At 41.5% G+C, this 23,843-nt stretch overlaps 1 protein-coding gene across 6 annotated transcripts in view; it reads right to left on the reverse strand.

Annotated features, from left to right (window-relative positions):
- Positions 1-23,843, reverse strand: part of MITF (melanocyte inducing transcription factor) — a 107,797-nt gene that overhangs the window by 24,136 nt on the left and 59,818 nt on the right. The gene's annotated exons all lie outside the window — the stretch shown is intronic.

Genomic DNA, 23,843 nt, shown 5'->3' on the forward strand with positions numbered 1-23,843 from the left:
GCTCAGAACTGGTTTCATGCTGGAAGACAAACACCAGCTCAGCAGCATCTCTACTAATCTCCAAGGGCTGACTCCATGCACAGTTAGAATTGCCACTGCATCAGGTACTCCTGCACTACAAGTCTCACAGCAGTTCAAGCTCCATCCATTCTTGCCATGCTTACACTGAGCTAGTAAACGTCTTGTTGAGCTGAAGTACTGAGAAAAGCAGCATAAAGAAATCAGTTTGACTGGAGTCATATGTAACCCAACTTAGGCCCTGCAAAACTGAGCTGGGCTGGAAAAGTTTTGGATGGAGCCATGCTGATTACTCAGCACTCTTTATTACTTATTTATCAGCACTCTGATCACCCCCTCGCTCTTTGGAGTATCTTGGAGAACAACGCTATCTCAAGCAGGGGAAAGGCTTTCTCATACCTTCACTAATCTCAACATCTGACTGCTAATTCCAGTACATACATCCAGTTCAAGTATCTGAGGAGGGGAAAAACAGTTCCCAAGAAGTTGCCTATTTTCTTCTACATCACAGAAACAATAGTAATAACCTATATATGCAGAGCAAATTTCCCCCAGCCCTTGGCTTTAGCGTCAACCAAGCAAACATTTAATCAATGACTTTCACTACCTTTAAACACACACACCATATCAGTGGGAATTTTAAGGGCACTTCAGATTACGTTCTTCAAAATCCTTGTATTATGTTACAAATCGGCGACAGGACTCCTAAGTAGACCCACATACTTCCTTCAATTTGAAAAACTAAAAGTGTTTCCCGTTAAGGTGATCAGGGGCTCAGGAATTTAAACACAAAGCATAGCTGTGTGCTTAAGCACAAAGCAAACTGCTCCAACAGTTCCTCTGTATGAAGGCAACACAAGCAACTGAAACAATACCTCTGATACTTGCTCCTCTTGTCAAGTCTTGCTGGGAATCACTCAGACTTAATTTGCTAACAACTTGCTAACGATGACAAGAACTTGGAACAGTGTGACATGGCAAGAGAGCAATGCAGCCCCACTCCCTGTGGGTATGCACGGACCAAATCCCTGTTGGAGAGGCATACAGAAGAGTTCACTCTTGGGCTGCCACAGGGCAGGGAAGCCTTTTTGCTCAGCCAATGCTTTTGCACCATCTAATCCAGAAACTAAATCACTAATGATTAAAATAACTGGGAATTTATACCAGAATAAAAATCAGTAATTAGCTGTGGCTTTACTACCAATCATCCTCTAGGAAAACTTCAAGTTCATAGAACCATTTAGGTTGGAAAAGACCTTTACGATCATTGAGTCCAGCCATAGCTGGAAGTTGATTAATTGTTGTAGGATCAAGCTTTGACCCACCAGTACTTCTGGATGAAGGTAACTAGGCTAAGTTAGTTGGCCTGTGTGATTTATATACTTATGAATTAGTCCATGCGTGGGTTTGATTTGTTTGAAATGGGTCACTGCAGGAACTACATACAAACCCAGCATATCTTGTCTTAAGAGTATTCCTTCAAGGTGGGAATGCTGCGTCTTGGTTTCGCCATCTCAGTTACTACTTAAAATCCCAATGTGTTATTTGTCACACCTCCAAGTACCATGGCTTTCAAACTTCTCTTTCCATCCAGGGTGAAAAACGAAAACAAGTGTCTATTTCAGCGTGATCACAGAGTACTTTTCTATGAACAGCTTTAGGTGCTGAATTATTAAAACAAAAAAATTCAAACCAACAACAACCCACCACAAAATACTGAAGTTATAAAAACTCTGAAGCACTTAATAGTTGTTTTACTCACTCGTGGTCTTTCCTGTAACTATTGAACAATTAAACGCACAGCTTCGACACCAAAACTTTTGCAAATATCCCCATTACTACTGGTTTACTCATGTTCCCACAAACATTCGTTGTGAAGAAAAGGCAACCAGGCCGAGCAGAATAACCATCAGGAACAAAACAGTAAATGAATTTGAAGAGAACAAAGCCAGTTCTGGACTAGTCACACTTGAAACCCAGATGTCGGAGGAGGACTTCTCCACCCTGAGGCCAGCGATCCCATCCCATCTGTGCAGCCAAAACAGCTTCCCTTGCTTTCCTCCTCCTGTTTGAGCTTACAGGACACAACAGCCGTTTCCCAAAGAACCAGGACATGGAGTTAAGCAGCGGAGACCTCATGCCCGCGCATGCAAAGCTGAAGTTGCCCCAAATCCTCCGTTGGCACAACACGTCAGGATGCTCCGCTTCTCTGGCCTCCACAAGCTGGGAAGGAGCACATTCCCGTTCCCTAAACCACACAGAAGGAGATTTTTCTCACCAAAAACATCACTGAACCTTCCTGTGAAAGTAAAGCCAAACCACTTAATGCTTCATTTAAGCAAAGCCAGGCTCGGGCACAGGGACGTACCAGAGATTTACAGAGGACAGCGAACCAAGGGGGTGGAAGACTTTTCTCCCCAACTCCATTTTTTTTAATTAAAAAGACCATTTGTTTCAAGTAAATTGCCTTAGGACTTACAGTTTATAATTACAAATAAAATACTTTTCAGTCAGTTTTCTTGGTTCAATAGAACTTTTTGTTGCTTAAACGGCTAAATGTCATGGGATTTTTAAAAAAGGTTAAAATTCTGTGTCATTTAGCAATTAATGGTACCCAAAGAAAGAGATACAAAACTACATCCACTGAAGTGTTCTGCAAGGGCTACAGGCTTCAGTTGGGTCCACTGCAGCAAGACAACTGTTCAACATGCTAGTCCAGGGCTTCAAAGCTGCTTTTTAAAGCTGCTTTGACCCATCACTTTCAAGGATCAAAAAACCAACAGAAGAAGCAACAATTTGTTTTCTAGGATTCTGAATAAAACCCGAAAACTGTATAAATAGGTGTCTATCCTTTAAGGCTAGGGGGAGTGAAAAAAAGAAAACTGAGGAGAAAGACATGAGAAAGATAATCAATTACTGCCACTTGCATTAAGAATGACTTATTCCCCTGGAGTTTTCTAATCCAGGTTCAAGATTCTGCAAGTCATATTCACCACAGCTTGATCCACTAAGTCTGAAAATCCTAAAGACCATAAAAAACTTCAATTATTTCACTAAAATATTGATCATGGGTTTCACTGCAATGCCAGGAAGAACGCTTCTACCACCCAGCTCAGTAATCCAAATAACCAGCCAGACAATGGTTTAACTCATTCTCAAAGACATTTTCCCACATGCTGCATTCAAACAACAGCATCACATTTTCCCCCCTAAGGACGTCAGTGGCCCGAAGTAGCTTCGCATGAGAAGTTCAATCCTCTTGCTTTCAGAAGCCTTTCGAGTCCTCCAAGATGAAACAGCTACTTCATTTTAAATGTAATCAAAATTAAGTCGTTTGGGTTGTGATATATCATTCCCATAGGTCCACTGTGAATTTAGTAATAGATAAATCTATTCAGTAACATCTCCAGCTGCTGTTCTCTGCTTCCCTCCATCTTTTCTAGAGCATATTTGCTCCCCTTTCTTTTAGTCCATAACCAAGGAAGATTGGCTAGAAGAACACTGACCAGAAAGCCCAAAAGCAGGAAAAAGTTAATAGTTACTTGTATTGACTGGGGAATGACAGGCAGGATAAGTTGATTTTACCTTAGGACATAGGTAAGGTTTCCTTTCGACGCAAGGAAACAACATCAGTTAGCACAATAAAACTCCCTGGTTACTTGATTCATCTAAAAAATCCTCTGAACTTGAAAACCAAGGCAGGTACGAGAAAGTTATTTAAGATCTGGCACCACGATTACAGTCTAAGTGGATCCAACAGTCGTCTTCAAGCACAAATTGTTTTGAAAAAGAAAAGGCACATTGTACAGAACGAGCATCACTTATACAACTAGGGGTTGTTTCGCCCATCACCAAAAATTCCTCTGTATAACGTGACTTTTTATGCAAGGGAAAGACATGAAGCAGACAAAAAGAACAAAGTTTTTGTGGATTAGTATTTAAAAACTGTGCTTTAGCTATAGAAGCACATGACAACAGAATCTAAGGAAATTAAAGAGGGGTTAGCCAAATTCGCTTAAGGCGACAGGAATTGATGTAATTTGCAGGTTAATGGCATGCTAGCTGCCATTCCTCAAGTGCGGCTTTCAGACAAGATTCAGTCCTTTGAACTCCTGCATTTTTTTTTTTTTTGGTTAGGAAAACAGCATTTCAGCTGTTTACTTCTTAACACACATGCCATAAATTTTTATTTCATACAGTTATTGAGAGGATACCAAAAAGCATCACAACATGGTAGGACAGACAAGTAATTGACTCCATAAAATGTCAGCCACAAATCTTTTGCTGTGATTTCACCTACCCCAGGTGCTTCAGAGCATAAATATTTTATGACTAACAGGCAACAGTATCAGCCACACAACTGCATCTGACAGGCAAGTTTGAATTATAGTACTGCCAAAGTGAAAAACTTAATTCAAGCACCTCATATCTACATCCACTTCTGCCATCCTCCTCTCTCATAAGGAAGCTGGGCAGCACTTTCATCGGCACTGGAGGGTTTGCAATTGCTCACAGTAGGACACGAATGACTCTTTCTTACAAGAGCCAAAGACAGACATAAAGTTGCTTCCAAAATCTCTCTTGCAAGATCTGGCATAGGGATGTGAACTCAAGAGGGAGTGGAGTCATAGAACTACAGCCACTTCAGCTGCCCAGGAGACCAAAGACAGTACAGATGGTCTGAAGCCATCTCTGCTCCCAGCTTCCCCTTGCAAAGCCTTTTATAGCTCAAGCACAATCATCCTCCTTTCCTACAGCCCAAGCAACGCCAACAGAAGATTTACTGACCACTCTAACACAGTTCACTATCGACTTGAAAGAGTCACTTCAGAGAGGTAAAAGTATCTGTTCAACCTTATCTTTCTCCGAAGGTTGCCAAGCATGGCATTAGCCAGCGCCAGCTTTGACTTGCAGCCACATATTTAGAGCCTGAGCAAGACTATCAGTTACGTTTCACAGGGGTTACTAATCCAGTCACCGTTCCAGCCCTCAGTAACCCCTACTAGACCTGCTCAACAGAGTGTTTCACTTCCAGGTCTCTGGTCCACTGCAAGCCTGCTGGAAAAACTGGCGTCTTAATGACTTCACTCTACTGCATTTCCCATGGGAGGGAAGAGGTGCAGAACACTGACCCTTGTCCCCAGCAGGGCCTTGACAAGTCAGATTATTACTTAAGGCACATCAGCCTTCACACATGCAAATGATTTAGAGATATTGGATACATTTGTAGAGTCCACACCTGAGACAGTATGCACTTCCCTGTACTAGAGGAGGAACATGAGTTTCCTCAACTCCTGCAATGCCCCAAGGAGGTAGATTCCATGGGTGAGACGAAGCGTTCTTCTCTATGCCTGGTTTTCCTAAGGTTGCTCATCATTGATCATTTATCAAAGATTATTATTACCTTTATTAAAGGTAAAGAACACAAGCAGGATTGGGTAAAAATACTGGCATATTTTGTAGAAAATGAACAAAGAAGGAAACAGAAATCAGTTTTATACAAGGTGTTGAGTAAAAAAGTAACCAGAGTTAAGCGTAAAACAGAAGGAGAGACAGCACACGCTGACTTTAAAATAAAAAACTTTATTACCAACTTCCTAGAGACGTGGAGTTACCCACACACAGAATGGGACAGGTTGTTTGCTCATCCAGACTTTAATAAATAAAATTCAAGAAGCTTTCAGTCCCCATGCCGAAAGCAGATTTTAATGCATTAAATCTACTTTGCCCTTGCATAGACCCATCTTAATGTGTGACATGCAACACTGACTTTTCACAGGTGAAATTTAAGCTAAAATAGGCTACTTCGCTCAAACTGCAAATAAAAAGTACAAGAAAGGGGAAAAAAACTCAACTTGTAACTTCCACCATTTTTAAAAACCCATATCCTCAACACTGGTCTCATTTGTCACTCAGGTTTGTGCAAGGTTGCTCAATTTTACAGCATATAAGACATAGTTTTGAGCCAAGATAGCTTCAAGTGTTGAGGAATGTAATCTTCAGCACTTTGGAGCTAAGCAAGTGAGTTTGATTTAAAAGTCTTTCAAATCCACAACGCTAGCTTGTGAGAAAGAACTGGTGTTCGGAACATTGCCTGTGGGCTACTGAAGTATTTATTTACAGAATTTCAACATTCAGCACAAACACAAGATAGGGAAAGAGATGTGAAGATGGCACCGGATCAAAACATATCAAACACCCCAAACCCACAAACAGAAACAGTTGTATCCTTCTCTTTTTTAAATAAAAGCTATTTGTAAACTCAAATGCAACTCTTGAATTATCATATTCAAGGAAAATAACCTCCCCACTTCGGAGGCACGCTGCACATCAAAAGGCCATCATAGAACAGTCTGGGTTGGAAGGGACCTTTAAAGGTCATCTAGTCCAACCTCTACATCTTGTTGCATACTTGTTTGAAGACATCTACACTTGTTGCATGCTTGTCTAAAAATGATTCAGGTGAAAGACTGCTACACTCATTGTTCACACAATTACATGGGGACTGCAGGGTTGGCAGCACGTTCTCAAGGTCACTTCCAAAGCACGTATCAAGAACATGCCATTAATCACAACCCAATCATGAAAACACAAAACGAATACACCAAACCCAACCAGTGCCGTGCAGCACGTGTTGGAACAGCTTGGCCTGTGCATCTACTGAAAATCCCTCCTACCGAAACTTTTAAAGAAGCATCCAAAAATAGGACTGAAAATAATTTCGAAAGGACCATTTATTTTAACAAACCACTTGGCAACACACTGGCTACAGCACAAAGGACACTTGTTCTGGAACATGCCTGTTTTGAGGCTATCCGCTTCACAACAAATACACAGCACCACGAGAAGTTAGCAAGAGAACGAAGATTTTGTTAATATAAAATAGTTTTACGCTGTTAACATGCCCTGAGCTTCTACATGTCACAGTTAATAAAGAATCAGAAAGACTTAGCTGGGCTCTATACCACTTTGCCCACAGCCAATGATGTCTCACGTCAGCCCCAATATGGAAGGCTTGAATAAGCGAAAGAATAAAGCAGTCTGGATACATCCATTTTATTCACGCTACTAATATGATCATTAGACACAGCCTAAAATAATAATAAATCGCTGACTGCATTTAAGTGAAGGAAATGCAAGCTGGCTTACCACCGAACTCCTTGATTTTTATCCTTCCGCTCAACGAGCTGTGATGTTATTTATGGCTGTATTAAAATCTACTGAGTTATAATAAAACAGTTTCAGTACCTCAGAGTGCTTGATCATCATGTTTGCTAATGTAAGATAATCCAAGTCACCTTCATGCAAACTCAGCTGGCTACGATCTGAAGCATTCTGCTAAATACTAGAACTGGGATTTTTTTAGGGGGCTTTGACAAGCCACAAAGGTGGGAATGCTCCTTGTGCAGAGTGGCAAGCCACCGCTCCAGAGACGAATTAACCCAGGGGACCAAATCATAGAATCACAGAATGGTTTGGGTTGGAAGGGACCTCAAAGACCATCTAGTTCCAACCCCCCTGCCAAATCGATGCCCTAGAGCATCAAAACAGAAAGCCAGTGCTGCAAGTGTTACTTTTGAATGGTGGTGGCTTTTGCTAAGGAGTGAGCACTAATGTCCAACAGCTCCATTACATCTTTTATTTCCTGACATCTCACTCGAAAAGTAGGTGCTACAGCAGACATCACAGTAAGGTGAGATTAAAGGTAACAACACTAAGAAATTAAGCATGTTTATTCCACTCTAACTCTAAAACCAGAATGAAACTTAGTGTTTTAGTTATATCTCAGCTAAAGGAATGTTGCCATAATACTTACGTAACACGAAGACATATTTAAGGCAAATAGCCATTAGGTTGCATGACCTCACCTCTACACCCCATGATCTTATTCCCACAACAGTCAGACGGTAGCTATCGTACAGCACCCAGAAAAAAATGAGACTAGCATCGACTCATTTATTAAACAAGGATGCCAACATTTCAACCCTTTTAAGATCTCGGGCCGTACATACACAGAGACGTAGCATCACGATCTATTTTATACCCACAAAAACAATGTCCAGCCACTCAGCCGTTTTTGTAACCTTCCCCACACCTGCCCCTCCATGTCTTCCAGAGACGAGCTGTTGAAAACTCTTCTCCTCATGTTATTTCACATATGGTAGGCAAATAATCAGCTACACTGTGAAATGAGAAGCTCCTGTCCACACGAGTGACCCTTGATCAGGCCAGGGGATGGGGCACTTGCAGGACCATCACAATCTTTGACAAAAAGTGAGTTAGCTGTCAGCAGCTCTGTTTATGGAGAAGCTGTAACAAAAACCTGCAGTCAAGATCATTATCTCAACAGATATTGCATGAGCTTAAAGACTGTGAAAAATAGGTTACATAAAAAGATGGTCTAAACTTCTGTCATGATGCTCTTCCAGTATACGCAAACACCCTGGCACTGCGGCATTTTCAGCATGTGAGCACAAATAAGACCTCCAGGCTCCAAGAGACTATGAGCTCTTGATTCTCTACTTACTGCGTGGAGTCCTGCCAAGGTTGGGGTTAGGGCTCTTTCTACAGGACCGGAATCACATTTTATTACATGACACCAGACAAATTCCACCTCCCAAACAACTTATAGAAAACTCTTTTCAATGATTTCATCTGAACTTCAAAAAAGCACAAGCCAGCAACTCACCAGGAGAGGCACATTCACAGAACACAAAGAAGAATGTGTGTTATTCCAGTTCTCCAAAGGTTAGTTGCAAATAAGAAACGCCAAGAAATTCAGAAGTAATAGTTTTGTCAGAAGATCAAAATGTCTTTTGAGAAAGAAATTCAGGGCCTCCAGGCTTGGTCTCAGAAGAATCCTATTTTAAACCGCACTTGACCCACACTAATGTAATGCTTCAAATGCTATTACAAGAACAGAACTATGTTCACAAGGGGAAACAGGCGTAGTATCTTCCACTAAAGCCATATTTATTTATGTAAAAAAATTATGCATCTCTCTTAACACTGAAAAAATACAAACAACATGACATATATTTTGCAACATACCTCTCATCACTGATTGATAACATACACAAAGTTTTAGCTACCCAAGAAACAGTATGGGAATATAACACAATTTAAGGCAACCAGATGCCAGAGTTACATCGATGTGATTAGAGATTATATGTGGATTAACTAGATCCTAACTCAATCTTCCCTACCTTCCTTATCCTTTTTTAAACCTCAAGTATAAACCCATTTTAGTATATCACTACTTTACAGGACGGAATAAATATTTTCAGAGATCTTAACACTTCAAAAATGCAAATAAGCTCACACTGAATGGAGTTTATTTTAAATGAAATAAAACTTTGAGCAGAGGAAAAGTAGAAGTTTGGGGGTTTTCAACACCTGCTAGGAGCCAGAGAAGATGCCAGTATATCCATGATAGCAAAACCAGTAGGTTTTGACAACGGCAGATATAGTTGCAGCCAGTCCCAAGAATGCCACAGCTAGCTGTGCATCCCCAAGCACCGCGGTACAAGACGTGGGACTCCGTAGGGGCACAGTTCAGAACACCATGTGCGTTTCAAGCCGTTGATGTCAGGCTGGCTGTAGTCTGCCCTCACAGATTGAACTCCCAGTAGTGGCTGGAGACCGTGAGGTCGTCTTGCTTAATTTCCACTGACATGAGTTAATTAGTACTCATCAACAGCACTGGGAAAAAATAAGCTAACATGTAATAAGTGGGGGTAACTGGGAGTTTACTTCAAAAGTGCTTTGCTACTCCACACTAAAGGCACAGCTGGCCTGAGAAGGTGTCCGTATTGACGTCCAGATGCTTGTTCTTGCCCTACCACATCAGCTCATCACCCTTACCCCTCACTTATGTAAGTACAGCTGTTTGCAGGGCTACATGGACCCAGGCAAGCAAAACCACTAAGATGATTAAAAAGAAAAAAAACAAACCTTTCCAAAAACAAGCCTTTTTTTTATATCTCAGACTGCCTCGGTAGTCCCACATAACTTTTAGTGTGGCCCCAAAAAAGCACGTATTGATGCAACCATGGGGGCAGCAACTACCAGGGCTGCAAAGGACACCATTAGCCATCTCTGCTGCCACAGTCAAAAAATAAACAGTACCCAAAAAATAAAAACAGGCACAAATAAGGAATTGATTGAGCAACAGTCAAAGCTGCCTCTGCCTTACCCCATCTGGTGGCCTATTGCTTTTATACAGCTGGTAGCAATAGCTAGTCAGGCATGTTAGCTGGAACTGCAGCTACTAGAGGAGAAAATGGAAAGTTGGATTAACTGTGCTCCTCTAACGTTCCCTGGGTCTCATAGCAGTCAGCACATTCCTCACTCCGCATCCAAAGCGGAGTGTCTAGACACAGTGTGCTCAGATCACACAGAGCCATCAAGAACTGACTCAGTCCTCGCAGCCTATTGCCTTTAACCAAAGCAGATAAAAGGAACTAATAAATTTTATGGGGGAAGATGCAAGTTCAGAGGAAACTGTTTTCTAAGAATAAGTCCTGGGAACCAGCAGAATCCCTGGCTGGAAGCTCTTTCCTCGTTACTTACGCTAAACGCTGGAGGGAAAGGCAGGAGGCAACTCTGAACGGTGACCCACGGAGGAAGCAGCACTTGCCATACAGCAGCCGCTTATTGAAGAGGCAGCACTCCAGAACAGAAGGCACCACTCTTCCTCCCTCAAAAAGCCAGTGTACATTAGAAAAGGATAAACTCTTTTGAAAAGCCACAGTAACATGATTAAATGCTATTTTTCCTTTTACACAGCAAACCATACAGGGCTGAACCCTTAAGGAATATATGAACTTTCATGTGAATGGAGCCCATTAACCACCATGCAGTGAATGGTGCCTATGGTCCAGAATTTCCTTTTAGAAAGGAAAGAAGATAGAAAGATTATGATTGATACACACAAGTGCTTACTCATTCAAGGTCATTTCACTCCTTCCCTTAACAAATTGCTTCTTTGAGACCCAGGCTATTATGGTACTTCAGAAGAGTATAGTTTTGGTGGGAGTCAAGAAGCAGAATTGTAGTATTTACTCATTTAAATTTACTTATAGTCACATTAATACTATAGTAAAATAGTATTGGACTACTCAAAGGATGACTTTTCAATTAGTAAGTTACGATAACATAGATGACAGCTGTGTTTTTTTTAAAAAAGAAGTTTCACTTCTCAGAATTTTCTGTTTAACAAGGCAGGAACTAACTTTAAAGCAGTTTCTGAAATGCTAACATTGCTTCAACAGAACAGCCCTACTTCACATGAGGCTGTAGCAGCATTAAAAGCAGCTCTGCTCCCCCAGCAAACACAAGCTGTCTTGCCAAAAGCAGGTTTATTGCTCCAGCTGCTATGGGGACAGCGATACTGCTTAAGGGCAATGCTCTCTGGGTCACGGATATGGCTAAACTGGAATAAGTCTTTCCTGAGAATATCACACCCTCTAGACAGGACTCCCAAAACCCAGAAGAAACAAAAACTCCACCTGCCCAAAGAGAAACCACAAGCAGAGAGAAGTCACACCTTTAGGTAGCTAGTAGAAATCATCTCAAAGACAAGGTTTACTGTGCTGCCTGTAGGTTCCTGACAGGACCTTTATAAAGACCTGGGATAGGCAGACAGGCTGTTTTCTACACCTCAGTCTTGAAATGGGTTTCTTTCAACAAAGCGAGTGTTTTTTAAAAAAGAAAATTGCCACTAGTTGCTTGTTTATAATTTCCACTGAAAAGAACATAAAAGTTTTAATTCATAGCCAATCATTACGTCCATAAACAGAATTTTGATGATTTCAGCCAGGAATTTCCTGGTTAGTTTTAGGAAGGAAGCCTGAAATACAAGCTTTGATTCCTCTCCCTTGACATACAAACTTCCTCTCAAATTTGTAAGTTATTTTTGATTCTAGGTCAGAATAACTTCTGGTTCAATACCACTATCAGCCTACTTTAATGTAACAGTTTACTGGCAAGTAAACTGACTTTCATTGTCACTAGGAAAGAAAAAGAAAAGTGTTAGATAGGGAGGGAAAAATACTCTGAAACTCACTCTTAGGATATTCTGGAGCTTGCAGCAACGAACCCTTAGGCCCAGAACTTTACAGATGCTTCGGTGCCTGACTGCTGCTCAGACTCCGCTCAGTGCCAGCTCCCAGCTCCGCTCTACGTTCAGCATCCGCAGCACTCATGGCCTGGGATGCTTCTTGGCAAGCGGATTTGCTGCCCTCCGTGTTTGAAAGGAGAGGATGGATAGCTAGAGGGATACAAGGAGTAAACTGCCCCAAGACAGAAAAACTGCTTTTTGAAACGCTGGTTTCTTTAAACACACAAGACACGCTCCTGCCGATGTCCATGTGTTTGTTTGGAAATACAAGATTCCAGCCAAGTCGCTAACAAAAATGCTGTTGGCAGAGTCAGGACTTCAAGCAGGTGGGTTGCCTGAAAACAGCTAATGGCTTCTGGGTTGTGTAAGTCACATTAATTTAGAAATATAGTGATATTTGTTACTCTTTTCTGGAAAGCCATCACATGCTCCTTCAAATTATTTTTCTTCTGTCAGCTCGCATTGTCTAGAAAAGTCAAGATTTGTAGCGCAAAGCAGGAGGGGGATATAGTTTAACACAACACAGTTGTGTCTTACATAGCTTTGAGGATAGGGAATGTTCAATGGAAAACACGCTCCAGTTTTATCGCTTAAGCTTTTTTAGTGCTCTAGTCTTACTTGCTGAACAGGTTTATTAATTCTAGTGGATGCCAGTAGCAGGTCTATTTAAAAGAGGCAGCCTGCCTTTCACAGACCGTCTGGCATTAATTGGTTTTCACATGTAATCACTATTACATACAGCATTTAACTGGTTAATGGCTTAAAGCTACCTCTGGGACATTAGTTGGTGAAAATAAAATACAGTAACACAAGCAAACAACACGATTAGAAAAATGTGTCAAAACAGTTTTTAACACCTGAGCATCAGCCTTCATTTGTGAAAGGAATAGTCTAGAAAGATGACTTCCCCAGGAGCTGAGAGCTTTCCCAAGAAATACACACGCTCTTGGAAACCGTCATGCCATCTGCTGAGAGATTATGAAAGTGCAGCTCAATGAATGACATCGCTGAGTTCTCAGGGCTTCCAGCATGTTGTGTACCAGTTCAGTTACAGTAGTATTAATGGGGAGATGCATGCTGCTTGTGATCAAGTTCCAAAGCAAAAAAAAAAAAAAAATTGCTTGAATTGTATAAGTTACTCAAGAATTTTCAGAAAACTAGCTGGAACTTCCAACTTCAGCAAGCTGAGAACACTAAGCCACGGAGGTCTATAATAAAATATTGCTCCAGTATGTTAAGATAAGAATGTGATGTAAGAAACCCAAACTATCAATTTGGCGTGGACATTCTTACTTTGCAAAAACGCTGGTACTAAATAGAGTTGTGTTTGTTCGTGAGTTTTTTGTGCCTTTTTTTTTTTTTCATTGTTGTGGGTTTTTTTATTTCATTTTGTTTTGTGTTGTTTGGTTCTTTTTTTAAAGAAGATACTCACAGTTTTCTGCTCCACATCATTACAAGCTGGAAAAGATGTATCCAGTTCTAATTCAATTCAAACTATAAAAGTTTATTAACAAGTCTCAAAATAACAAACAAGTGGGTAACTGGCATCCAGTGGAAGTGCCTCTGGTGACAGCCTGTGGGGCTGAGCTGTGGCCCCAAAACCCCAGCGCTCTCTCTGTTGGAGGCAGCAAGATATTTTTGTAGTTGGTAACAAAAGAATTGCCAAGAACTAAGGATTGGCAGAGTAATATTTCCACAAAGGTCATTACATTTATTTTGATTTTTTTTTTTCTTTAAGTTTACCAACCTACCAAGTATACAAAAGCAGACTGGCAGTTTAGCTGGGTCACAGTGGCAAGTGACAAACTCAAGCTTCCCCAGAACACGCACCATCCCAGGGGATGCAAAGGGGATGTACAGGAGATGAGTGAGGAGGATGTGTTTTCTTATTTGCGCTGAAGCACTACATCCAATTCTGCCCCAGACGACACTGCTGAGTTAGAAGAGGTCCAGAAAAAAAAATAAGTCTAAGAGATTCAAGACCTGACAAACCTACCATAAGCAGAAAGCTAGCACAGCCTGCTTTTCCTCTAGCGCACAACAGTTTCCGAAGTGTTGCAATCTGAGTCTGACATTAATAATTAAAGCAAGATTTACAGTAATAGTAACTTAATTCTTTAAGTCAGACAGACCGACCTAACCAGATCCACTGGCCAGCAACTGCCAATGTAACAAATTCCACCTGGATACTGCCACGCAGATATTCTCCCTGAAAAGCGCAAAGGCAGCAGCGTATTAATCGGGTTCAAGCCTGATCCTCTCATTCAATTTCTGAGTAATGCTATTCCTATCTATAAAGACAAAGAAACAACCCTGCATGAGGATTTTCCTAAGTAAATACAAACCAGATGAGTTCTGTCCTCAATTCAGGGACAATTTCCACCACAAGCACTGAAGAGATGCGCTACTAAAATGGATCACTTCGCTCAAAGAACAAGACATGAAGCTGGCACTCGTTTCCGAGAAATAAAGGGTTAAAGCAGTTACCCATTTCCTCAACTGGACGACTACTACTACTATTGTAAAGTCTGTATTCAGCTGAATTCCATCAGGCCATGCTTTCTTAACACAATTTGACACATACCTCTTCAAGATCTTGGATTTTTTTTTTTTTTTTCACTCTTCTCTGTTTCTCAGTAGTAGACACTAGAAATAAATACACTCAAAAAGCCAAATGGTAATCCAAATGCAAAGTAATATTTAATTATCAAGTTGAGGAGACAGATGACAGACTGAATAATATTTAAAAAAAAAAAAACAAACCAAACCAAAACACTCTCACCAGGTCCCTTACAGACAATACTGGGTTTTATTTCAAGTTCATAACTTAGATCTTAAAGTAGTTGATAATGAACCAGCAGGCATTATTTTAAATCAACCAGTTTTATTAAATGAGCCAGAAAGGAAAGAGGCAGGGCTAATTACCAACATTCCTTGATGAATTACCTAGCGGTGTGTGGTAAATCTCTGGGCGTCTTTGTCTTTATCCCCAAATTTATCCCTTACTTATTTCTCAAGAGGTTAAAGGACATAGGGCTAATTAAGGAACCAATCCAATGACAGACAGAATCATTCAAGGTAAGACTGGTTTTTCACTCTTTCAAGCTTTTGCATCTCTGCCTGGTACTTCTTAATCTAATTTCAAAAAAAAAAAACCTACTGCTGGGGAGGGGGAGGAAAAGCACTAATCTTGTCACGGTCAGGCAGGTTGAAATTGCCATGCAGTGCTGGGCAAAACGCTACATATTTGTAATTTAGCCAATAAGAAATTCCTTAAGCCTCTCTTGAATGGCAGGAATGTCTCCAGCTTGTCACTTTGAATTCATTCACTACACAGGTTCAGCGTCGCGGAGAATAATGCAGCCAAACTAGCCCAAGAACTGAAATATTTGCGAGTACACATAATTCCGAAAGATTACTTTAAGCAGATCTAAATTTTCACATTTTAAATTTAACGTCTAGCAACGGTGTCAGCAGAGGCCTCCCTGGACCCCCACCCGACTCCCCGCTCTCCAGCGCCGCGGGTGGCTCCGGGCACTATTTTCTGTGGAATTAAGCAGTGGAAGCAACAAGCACAACTGCAACCATCAGCACGGACCCTCTTCATACATCCTTGGCTCAACCAGGAAAGTGGAATAAGGTGGTTTTTACATTAATGTTGACTGAAAAAGGACTTAATACGAGCTGTTAAAACCTGTTAGCTGGTGGGCTGTGGAGCCTCATCAGTGCTTTTAATACCCACGACTATGGGCATCTACAAATCTTTGGGAAGATTAACTCATCTTCTGCAGTGCCAAAACAGTCAGTGACATGTGGTGAACCACCATTTTCCCAAGGTCTGGTAACTCAGCCGTCAGATAATATGGCTAGACAAAGGGGGGGAAAAAAAACACTCAAAAAAAAAAAAGGCAAAAAAAGTGTGTTGAAGCAGTAACAGAACAAACTTAGCAAGCTCTCCTTAACTTTGTGGATGTTACTGTGCCAGCAGGAAGGCAGTAAGTCCTCAAGACCACCAACTAGGGTATAAACCATCAAAAAACTGGGTGAAAGAACCTTTTAAAAGGCAACCAGAGCTCAGACTTTCTATACCATTTTGTACGAATATATCCTTATTCCTCTTTGTCAAAAACACTATTTCAAACTACCTGGTACCTCCTGTCTAGTTGCAGGGCGAGAGCACTATGAGAAGGAGCAGTTTCTCAGCTACCTTCCCACTCTGCTCACAGCATCATTTGCCCAGCAGACACTCTGGCCCCTCAGCAGCACAATTCAGCAGCAGCAGAGTTTATCCCTCAACTTTGGGAGCTGTATTTTGTGCCACAGTGATGCAGCTGAAGGGCCAAGGTGGAAAGATCAGACATCTTCATTAGCAACAGCACTTCTCTCAAGGAGCAACGCAGGTATTCGCATCCATAGGAAAAGGACTTTTGGGATGAAGGGCAAAAGCAGTGTTTTGCAATATCAGTCAAGCAGTCAGATACTTGTATGTAGAAGCATGTTACCCCTTGGAATTCCATGCATTTTTAATGTCTAATAACCCAGGTGTTAAGCAAGAGTTTACATTTTACCTCTATTGCTAACCACAGACATCTAGCACCTGTGTTCGTTTTAGAGTAGGTTTCAACCCACTGAGCAAGCAAAATATTTAAGGTCTGAGAGATACTTTTGCTTACATGAAGGCTTAGGAGACAAGGCAGGCTTTAGCGGTTCTGTTGTTAAATGCAAGTTTTCTTTATGAAGGACTTGCTGTAGGTTTAAGTTACATATACCAGAGTCACTGAGCATATGTAGCCTTACTTTAAATGTTCTATCTGTAGTTCACTAAGACTTGGTCTGGTAAATCACTTGTCTAAGTTCTCAAGTGCAAATACATGCCACGCTTACTTAACATACCAGCACACACTAGGATCTACCATTGTCAGGTTAGATTAAATTAACTTTTAATCAGGTAAGTGCGTCCACAAACACGTTTGCTGTAGCAGATGCTACCCCACGTTTATCTTAACATCCCATTGTTCCTGTTCTTCAGAACCGTGAGATAAGCCCCCTATACAATGAAGTTTTATGGTCATTATTACACTAAGAATACTATTGCTGACTGCACAGCCTTCCCTGCTGGGCACGACTGCATTACCACTGCAGGTCACTCTCTGTAATAAGCACACTGGAAAAGGACTAGGAGGAGATTTTTTTTTTTATATATCTATGTCCCTAGTCATTAACATCACTCAGAAGGCATGCTTGGCATTTCAATAACGAAGAAACACAGGGTATCTGATGCAAAGAGCTTATCGTGGTGGCGCATTTAAAGTCTGAATGAACAATGACACGAGGGTGACGGCGAGGGGCCAGCCTGGCCGCCCGCACCGTTCCAAGCAGCACGGCCGCAGCGCCGTGCTCCTGTCGGCATGGAAAAGGCTGCTCCAAGGGCAAAAACGAGCACGAGCTGCAGCAATGGCCAGGATGGCATGAAGACAGAGACGAACAGAACCACTCTGGTCTCAGTAGCCATCAGCCCACAATACGAGATGGGCAAAAGCTCTTGCAATAATAAAGCAAGAAGAGAGGAAATCCAGTAAACAGCATCTCGTTTGAGGCTTTGAAAAGAGGCGTCAGCTGGTTTAGGACCCCAGGTGAAAGAAGAAAGGCCACAATGACAAGATGTAGCAGTAAAGAGCTGTAATTCTAGCACCAAAGGAGCAGTTAACATCTGCCATGAAGACACCAATCCAGGCTGTGCAGAAGAGGGAATCCCAAGTGGGGCCCTTAGTGGCAGATAAATTTTAAAATATCCAGCATATTATAAACATTATTGTTAATAGCTTGTTTGCATACAATCTGTTAACAGTGAATATAAGAAATGACTTTTCAGCCTATATTTCCATACGTACGTTCGCATATGCACATCTCATTTTGGGGTGAGGTGCCCTATTAGCAATAGCAGGTGCTATGCAGGAGCACAGAGTGGAGACATCTCAAGCTGCAGATCATCAAACCAGGACTCACCTTGTCCAGATCCCCTGGAGCAAGGGAACTGTCTCCTCACTCTCCAAAAACAAGGATAAAGGGGATGTTAGCACCCTGAAAGGCACCTGTTGTACCATCTGCTGGTCAGGAGACATGTTTATATCTCATGACGCCCAAAGCATTTGTGCAGCATCCAAGAGACATCAGCACCACTGCAGGAACACACCAGCCCACGCAGCAAACACCCGCTGCAGGGTCCCACCCCAGCCCTTGAGACCGTGCTTTGCAGTGGCATCTGACGTGGCTCCCCCATCTCAGTGCCTACGCCGCTCTCAAATCAGCAATGGCAGGCTAACGAGGAGGAACAGAGTCATGAGAAGCCCAGCAGATTTCTTATTGTGCTACTCATTTGGTGTGACAACGCTCAGGAGGAGGGTGAGGTAAACCAACCACATCCTCGGGAGCGTTGGCATGCAGCACCTGGGACAGACCAGGACAGGGACCACACCATCTCACCACAACACATCCAGTTTAGGCTTCCATCAACCCTCGTGCCGTGGCCTGGTACCTCATGCTAAAAACACGATGGCACAAGTGTGGCATCTACGTGCCAACTGAGGCACACCAACTAATAACGTGGAGGGGCAGAGGGAGGAAGTGTTCACCTTCAGGTTTCCACCTTCCATCTGCTTAGTGAGACATGCAGAGGGCTGCCCACTGGTAACGTTTTCAATTCTGCAAGAACTGGTCATGTTTTCAAAGGAACTGATTTGCAATTCTGTGGGCTGATGTTGGCCCTGAATCTGCTTTCCTGGCTCCTGATGATGCCCCGGTGCATCTCCTCCCATGGAGGACACAAGCCTGCTCACATCGGTCGCAGTTTCTGCAACGCCACATTGTGTTCTGGGCAGGCAGGTCCCAAGTACTTTGAAGGCTGTGTTATGCTTGTTCTAAACAGTAAACTTTATCCAGAAATCAGGCAAAACAATACAAACCACACAGCATAGCTACAATTCAATTTTTGTAAAGTCTCTCAATGAGCAAACAAGCGAGTCCCCACGCCTCCTCTGGCCCACTTCTCTGAATTTCTGCAATAAGTTTACTTTCTGGACCACTGCAAATTCTCTAAATAAGACTACTTTGAGACAAGGGGACTTCTGAGAAAATAAAAAAAAATAAAATAGAAGAGAGCAATCTTCAAAGGCAAACCTTAACCAACATCTCAAGTCAGACTACTACTATCAGCAAAACTTCTCAAAGACTAACCTAAAACAGAAGTAGAGGATCTTGCAAGCCTTGCTCGCAGGAATAATGGCTGATAATTTTGGTCTTTAGAGCCATTCCTTGTTTTTTTTCTCCTGGATCTTTTATATGTTTTAGAGGAAGGAAAACCCTTTTCCTTATATGTCTCAAAATCACACAAAGGGTGGCGAGCACCATACCCACACTGCTGCAGCACAGCTTTGGTGAAGATGTCAGAGGAACATTACGTAAAACTGTGGTCACACAAGTTAGTGCTTCTGCCTGCTGAACAAAACAAACAAACAAACAAAAAAATCCTAAAATCAGCTGTCTGGACTGATGTAGAAGACAGAAAACCATCCTATAGCCGAGGCTAAGTTATCGCTGCCTGGCACAAAGGCAAGGAGTCATCCTGCTGCTGCCAGTAACTTGGCAAGCAGGAGATCACTCACTCTATAAGAATCCTGCGAGTTGCTTGATAGGAAAGGAGGCTGAGAGCAGGCAGGGGGGGCACAAAAGACATGAAAAGCAGAACCTAGCAACTATATCACATCAACAGGAGATGCTCCCTAAGTAACTGTCAACAGACAGCTGCTAGAACTACAGCAGAAAAGCTAATTCTGTGATATCAAGCAGGAAGACAGTAACAGAAGATGAAGAAGATGAAGCCCAAGACAGCTATGCGGAAACTGATTAACAGACCAGCTTCACTGCAAACCAAGAGTGTATTCTCTCCATTTCACATAGCCAAGGACTTCACCACCTTTAACAGATTTAACTTCACAAGGTATGGGATTAATAGCAGCATTGTTTTGCAAATGGATGATTGAGGAGCAAAAGGACTAACCTATCATCAGCTCTCGGTGACTACAGGCAGAGGGATCTGATGCACCACCTCCTCAAGTCCTGGGCTAACCCTGCTTACACAAACACAGCAATCAGTTTCAAGAGATCAGCTCTGAAATACTGAAGTTGAGATCTGCAGTGATGCTTCCGCTCCAATAGATAAGGACTCCTACCAGACAAGAGGACAACTGCAATCACCAACAAGAACAGCTTCTTGATACCTATTAAGTACACAAAACTAGAATACACCTGTATCGAAGAAGCTACTCCATAAAACAACCCGCTGAAGACATCTTAAGATGGACTCTTTGGAAAGTTAACTCTTTTAAATAAAAATATGAACTTACTTTGTACCTCAGGAATGGATCTTGATCCAACATTGATAGGGCTTAGAACTACTCCAACGATCAACATTTTAAGTTACATGCTCCTATTTCCAAGGCAGAGCAAAAAAGCTGAATTGTAGCAGAAGCAAAGAAACTCGTGACATCTCTCTGTAGTGTTGGTCCTCAGCTACCAACAGGAGACAGATGAGAAGGAGCTTAGAGACAAACCAGCCTGTACATCCATGAAGCTAACATCAGCTCTGCAGAAGGGTAACTGAAATCCATAGCAAATCTTCCTTTTACTGTTAAAGAGATACTGTTTCAGATGCATTAGACCTACTCCTAGTCCATCTCTTCATTAGGCTGCACAAAGCAACACAAAATTTGAATTCCAACAGGTCATTTCCCACCTTGCCAAGCTACATTACTTGGCAGAGAAGTGATGCAATAAGAAGTCATTACTCAAGAAAATGAAATCCTATTTATTCATATGGCCTTGAGCATAGCACATTATGTAATTTGGAGATTCCTATGGAATGTGACATAGATTCACATGTATTTCTTTTTCTTTCTGTATTGTTTCTAAATGAACATCTTGAAAACAAATATAAAATTTAAGCTCATTAACACCTTCGGCTTCTTTTTAAACTAGACACGCAAGTAGTATTCTCCTTCTCACATTGTGAAATATGGGAGAAAGGGTAAATCACACCATGCGATTAAAAACCACAAAATGCTAAAATTTAACAGGATTGGAGTGGCGGTTTTTGATGCCAAGTTCCAAAACAAACAAATGAAAAACAACAACAAAAACAGCTACTACATTTGGTCTTATTTGTTTATGATTCTATAAAAGAGATCTGTTTGAATCAAAGAAAGTTGCCTTGCAGATCAACACTTCTGAAAAGTGCAAAAATCCCCTTTTTGTCTATCTCATTCTTTAAGGTCACTAAGTCTAGACCATCTGGATAATGAAGTTACCAACTCAGTTCCCCATTTATCTAATTAAAACTTCTGTACAGCTCATATGGAAAATTTGTCTACATCTAAAAAACAACTGAGGTGTAAAAAGCAGCTGCAGGGAAATGATGTCACTTGTACAGCATGACTGCAGGCAGAGCTGGCTGTCAGCGTATCGGCACCAGGAAGACCCTCATTTATTGTTAATCTCAGCTTTCAAGCCCAATAACCTTTTAAAAAAACAACCCACAAACAAACAAATCAACCCCAAATTATGTGGACCTTTCAGCCAAATCCTGCTCTCACTGAAGCATCAGTGGTAAATATTCAGCAAGATCATGACTAAAAGATTGATACTTTAAATCAAATTTTTTTTTTTTCTACAGAACTGGTCCACTTTTATGAGTAAGGATAAAAGGATGAATCTTTAGCTGCTTGCCCCCACCAAAAACACAAGCAGCAAAACTCTGCAAAGCAGTCCCTCTCCTTTCATGGGCAGAGACCAGGAGGACACGGTTTTGCCAATTCTTACCGTTACTTATGTAAATGCAGGTGATGTGAAGACAGGAATCGTTTTGTTCCAGCACGTAGCTCACATTTCCACAGCCATCACCTTCAATGCATGACTCTCTGTCGCCAAAAGGCAGCTGCTGTCAGTTATTACTCTTAATTTCCAAGCCAGTTAAGAATACATTCTCTTAATTTTTCGCTCTACAGGGTCATGCACGCTGCCATTTGGGCCACAGACGAGTGGAGGGGAGGTGTCCTCCCTCTTTCCAGGAGATCCTCCTCCATCAGGAGGAAATGGGGGACAGATACTTCTTTTGCAATCCTGAAGGATGAGGATTCAGGTTCAAGTCCTTCATGTGAAGTTCCCTAACGATGCTCTAGCAGTTACAGATTTGCATACAAATCCTATGACAAGCCAGTTCCCAGTAACCCCATGCATAATAAACCAGCATCACCTTTCGGCTGCAGCGTCTTCTGTAGTTTGCCCCTCAGAAATAAAGGGCTGTCTCCCTTCCTCTCTCAAATATGGCTTCTTTAGTTACACTCCTTCCTTAACAGTAAAACACCATCAGAAAATACTTTCCTACAAGTTTTCGAGGTTTATAAAAACCCTTCAAATTCATGTCATAACACATTAGGATGAAACAACGTAAAAATCTAACATATGTTTATTTAACTAAGCGCATTATAAACGAAAAACTATTCCAAAGCACCTACACATCTGCTGGATTTGAAGTATAACTACAGGGTCATAACCTGGAAACAAGTTTAACAAATTGTTATACACAAACACTGTGCGTAACAAACGTTATCCAAAATAGCTCTTCCCAGTCAATTTTGGACTCCTTACTATAGGTACACGCATGCACACTCAAAAATAGATCATATTTAATTTTAAATGGAAATGTATATATATATAGAGAGAGAGAATTCAAAATTCAACTGCTGCTTTTTTGCTCCTAGACTGTAGACCATACTCGAGTATGACTCTAGTGTCCCAATTAAGTATTAGTTTTGGCACTGGCAACACACCACCATAACGCAGATTCAATACATAAAAGCACCCTACGTTCCCTCCATAAACCCATCACACAGACTGCCTCGAAATCCTGAGCCTGCACATCTATTTTAAAACTAAATCTTTGAATATGTATCATTGGCACCTCACAGCGATGACCGTAACCAAGCCCAACTAACTTATCTGCTAAGACGACGCTTACCGACTGAAAGCGGTTACTAAACATCAAACTCAAAAAGATTCAGCAATAACACAGAGCAAACAGATAACTCTTCAAAACTAATGAAAATTTTATTTTCATGAAATACATCGGCATTTCTCCCAAAGGTTTTGCTTTCTTTTACTCGCACGTTTCACGTTGCTTTACTTTACTCGGGACTTACCCAGCGCCTGAAATTCTCTTTTCTTATAGCTGTTCACGTTTTCCCCCCCCGAGTAATTAGCAAGCTACATCCCCTTTGACAGAGGGATACTAACAAGCTCCTACAGTTTCCAGTAGGACAAGGAATCCAAAGCTACTAATAGCAAACAAGTCATTTAAGCAAAAAAGGATTACGAAGGCTCCTCGCAAGAGGCTGGAAACTGACCCGTATTTCAGATTAAGGCTTTCTGAGGAGCTCTTTTGTAATGAGTTTTGACTCCATTTTACAAAAAATATTTCATTGTTTCTTTTAAAAACCAAAATATTGATTTGAATATCTAGTATTAATTTCTTCTTTTAGAAAATAACTAAGCACTAGAAAGACGGAGAAGCGTTTTCCAAAGGGAAACCGACGGAAACATAAGTTTTGTAACAAAACCTACCTCCCGAGATCTCAAAGTTTAAAGAAAACAA

Source organism: Tauraco erythrolophus, chromosome 12 (genome assembly GCF_009769465.1).
Source record: "Tauraco erythrolophus isolate bTauEry1 chromosome 12, bTauEry1.pri, whole genome shotgun sequence".
NCBI classification, from domain to species: domain Eukaryota; kingdom Metazoa; phylum Chordata; class Aves; order Musophagiformes; family Musophagidae; genus Tauraco; species Tauraco erythrolophus.